The sequence below is a fragment of the Prionailurus viverrinus genome, chromosome E2, assembly GCF_022837055.1.
Source record: "Prionailurus viverrinus isolate Anna chromosome E2, UM_Priviv_1.0, whole genome shotgun sequence".
Classification (NCBI taxonomy): Eukaryota; Metazoa; Chordata; class Mammalia; order Carnivora; family Felidae; genus Prionailurus; species Prionailurus viverrinus.
The window spans coordinates 47,944,707-47,948,834 of NC_062575.1; the positions used below are offsets into that span (position 1 = coordinate 47,944,707).

A 4,128-nucleotide genomic window follows, 5' to 3' on the forward strand; every position below is an offset into this window, starting at 1 on the left:
CATAGCGATGACTTAGAACAGGGTCTAGTACACAGTAAGCGCCATATAAAGGCCGCTTAGTATACTAGAATGGAGATAAGGACACCCAGGCTGATGACGAGAGGAGAGGATTCAGGCGGGACAGAGACCAGAACTGGTGGCAGATCGTGGGGCCGAGCCACGGCTGGCACCGGCCCGCAGGCGGGTAAAGTCCTCAGCCCCGGGCAGGCGCCCCAGCGCTGACGTTCGGAAAGCTTAGCCGGCTCGGGACGGGGAAGTCCGGTTGCTCACCGTCTCCCAGCCCCGCACATAAAAGCCGCATGGACCCTGCAGGCGCCGCTGTCGAAGGTGGGCTCCAGCCTGGGGACAGCGGAAGGCGGGCGCTGCAGCAGCACGAGGGGGCACCGAGGACAGCGTGCAGGTGAGCGGCGAGCGGAGACGGGCCGACGGCACCAGGGGGCTGCGGGCTCGCGGCGTGTCTCGGGCCCGCGCCCTGAGCATCGGTCCCGGCGCCACGCCAAGCAGAGGCAGGGGCTTGGACTCTTGGCGCCTCGCCTTGCGCAGGAGCAGAGATGGGGCCGAGAGGCGCAGCCGCGGTGGCCGTGGGGCTGTGGGTCTTGGTGACGGCGGGCGAGGCGGCGGACCCTGGCGTGACGACACCCCGGCGCTGCCTGCTGTCACACTACCGCTCGCTGGAGCCCAGGGCGGTGGCGGCGGTCAAGGCGCTGAGGGACCGCTACGTGAGTGACGCCCCGACCTCTCCACCCGTCCCCGAGGGCCCCCTGCGTCCCAGCGCCCAGCAGGCGCGCCTCGGATCTCAGGGCAGAATTCAGACCGCGGCGTCTTGCGGGGCGCCCCTGCGGGCAGCACACGCTCTGCCTCTGTGCCTAGGCCCCAAAGGGCGCCCCCTGCAGGCCGACTCGGTTCCACGTCGGGGCGCCGGGCTTCGCAAGGCGACCGCGGGGTGCCTTCGGCCCACCGTCCAGGCCTTCCGAGAGCTACGGGGTTCAGTGCACCATCCGCACAACCGTCCCCGGCCGGGAGCGTCCCACGTGTAGGAATCCCCGCCTTCCCAGCGCTTGGGGAGCGCAGCGAGGAGGCTCAGCCTCACCCCGGCCCTTGTCCCACAGGAGGAGGAGACCCTGAGCTGGAGGCCGCGCAACTGCTCCTTTCGCCCAAGGAGGGACCCTCCGCGTCCCTGGGTGAGGCGGGCGAGCCGTCGGGGGCGCCCGATCCCCGAATTTCCCGGGCACCTGCGCGACCCTGGAGCTGCTAGCGGCCGCAAGGCGGGACGTGGGGGCCTGCGTGAGTACCGCCCGCGCCCCCGGCCCCTCCGGCTCGCTCTGCGCCCCCGGGCCTCCCTGCGAGGCCAATCTGTCCCCCGAACCGAAAAGCCGGCCCAGACACGATTCGCGTCGTCTCGGTGTCCCTTTATCCGGGCTTTGGTCTGCGGTGGGAGAGTCACTCACGGGCAGAGTCCCAGGGACCCTGGGTTCTTCGCCGTCTTCACGTCCCTCCTGTTCCCCTTGCAGCTCGAGCTGGTCCGGCCAGGCTCCTGGAGGAAGTCCCTCAGGCCACCGAGGACGCGTCCCCAAACACGCAGAGCTGCGAGTGCCGCGGGCGGGGAGGCGGTGAGTCTGCAGGGAGGGAGCCGTGCGAGGCGAGACGGGATGGGAGCTCGGACTCCTGGCTCAGCCCGCCTCCGCCTCCTTCCCGGGTTCCAGGACTCGCCTGGGTGCCACGAAGCCAGCGTCATCTTCAACCTCCTGCGCCTGCTCACGTGGGACCTGAGGCTGGTGGCAGACTCAGGGCCTTGTCTGTGATCCGGCCTGGGCTCGGCGGGGCCTGGGACCCGAAGCTCTGCGGGCGGGAGGCTTCGGGCCCCGCCCTCTGGGGGGTCCTTTGCAGCAGGCGGGTCTCTCAGCCAGCTCGGAAGATCCTCAGCCTCGGTTGGCGGGACCTCGACCCACCCGCACTGGGTGCCAGAGGTGCGGGTGCTTTTCCCAAGGCCAGAACGAGTTCCCCCGGGATGCACCGATATTTCCGTGGGACGCATTGCTCTATAATCTTCCAAGTTTGTTGAAGAAGAAACTTCAAACCTTGGGCGACTTTGGGCACTGCCCCCCCCCCCCCCCCCCAGCACCTAGAGGCAGACTTACTTTTGTCATTGCCTGGGTTACTCTGACCGGAACAGGGCGGGGCCTCTGACTTGAACCTTCAACGTCTCCTCTGAGATTCTATGAATCTGCGCCTTGTATCTCCCCCACCGGAGCTGGTCTCATTTCTTGAGGGATTTGGGGATCGCAGATGTCAGAGCTCCCAGGTATTGTGATATTTTTGGATCCTCCTATTCATGTGTCCTGCTTGTATGCGCTGTGTGCCTGTGGTGGTTATTCAGTTTCTCCTGCTGTTCATTTTCACTTATTAAATGGTGTTACACTTACTAGTGCAAGCAATCATTTGGAGATAGTGTGAAGCAGAGGAAACCAGACTTTGGACTCAGACCTGGATTTGATACCCAGATGGGACGTGTATTTGCCCAATGACTTTTAGTAATATACTAGCCTTTTCTGGCTTTTAGGTGTTTTTTTTTTCTTAATGTTTATTTTTGAGGGAGAGAGAGAGAGAGAGTGGGGGGGGCAGAGATAGGTGGGGTGGAAGGAGGGGGTGGGGGGAACAGAGGATCCAAAACAGGCTCTGTGCTGACAGCAGAGAGCCGGATGCAGGGCTGGAACCCACCAACCGTGAGATCGTGATCTGAGCCGAAGTCCGTCGCTTAACCCGCTGAGCCACCCAGGCGCCCCTGGGGTTTTAGATAGCCTCATCTGAAAATGACCTGGTGGTATATCCCTTTGAGAGGTTCATTTGTCATCCATCCATCCATTCCATCATCCATTCGTTCTACACGGATGGTATTTGTTGGTTGCTAGTTATTTACTAGGTATTGGGGATATAGAACCACAGCCATGTTCTCAAGGAGCTTCAGACTGCCGAAGGAGCTGATCCTAAAAGTTTGAGCAGCAGAGAGGAGGCCAATGTGCTGGAGTCCAGAGCTCCACAGAAGGGCGGCTGGGGGGCGCCTGGGTGGCGCAGTGGGTTAAGGGTCCGACTTCAGCCAGGTCACGATCTCGCCATCCGTGAGTTCGAGCCCCGCGTCAGGCTCTGGGCTGATGGCTCAGAGCCTGGAGCCTGTTTCCGATTCTGTGTCTCCCTCTCTCTCTGCCCCTCCCCCATTCATGCTCTGTCTCTCTCTGTCCCAAAAAAAATAAATAAACGTTGAAAAAAAAAATTTAAAAAAAAAAAAAGAAGGGGGGCTGGGAGTGAGGTTAGACAGGTTGGACAAGGGCCAGGTCTTATGGTGTCTGTGAGTCTTTGAAGGGCTTGGATTTCCGGGAGGAGTCAGAGGGAGGCCTTGCAGCGTTTTAAGCCAGGAAGCCACTGCTCCAATGTATGTTTCTAAAAGTTCTGTCCTCATCAAAGGAGAGGGGACTGGCTTGCCTAAGAGTGGTTGAGGGAGTCTAGGGGGGATATGATGGTGAGTTAGACCTCAGCAGGGCAGGGAAGATGGTGATATGTACTCATAACTTTTGTGGATTCGAAATAATATATACAAAGCAATTAGCACCTGACCCGAGAGGTGGAAATATCTCCAGCATGATAAAGGAGACAGAATGGTTGTAGTGGTTAAAAACGTGAACTCCGAAGTCAGAGAGATCCTAGAATCTCAACTCCGCTTACTTAGTTACCGCGTGATCTTGGGCAGATTACTTCAACTCTTCATCATTTCCAGTTGATAAAAGAGTTATGATATCTTTCCTCAACAGGTGGTTGTGGGAATTAAAAGCATCCAATCATATCAACTGCTAAGGCATAGTCCCTGGCACAAAGTAAGGACTCAACATCAAGTCAATTTAACGTTACTTTTTAAAAAGCTTTAACATGTAAACTGTCAAACAAGAGAGGAAGTATTATCCTAGGGTCTTATCTGTAAAATGGATAAAGGAGACATAGCTGTTCCCAGCCCCCCACAAATTTCTCATGTCTTTTTGGCAGATTTCCTCCCCCATGTTATTCTTGGGTGAATCTTGATTGACCTAAAACCAATCATGGGATTCCCATTCCTCTAGGGATTAGCATAGGCATGACTAT

At 58.5% G+C, this 4,128-nt stretch overlaps 1 pseudogene; it reads left to right on the plus strand.

Moving 5' to 3' along the window:
- The first annotated feature begins 551 nt into the window (after positions 1–551).
- LOC125152572 (interferon lambda-4-like) lies at positions 552–1,802 on the plus strand (annotated as a pseudogene).
- The last annotated feature ends 2,326 nt before the right edge of the window (positions 1,803–4,128 follow it).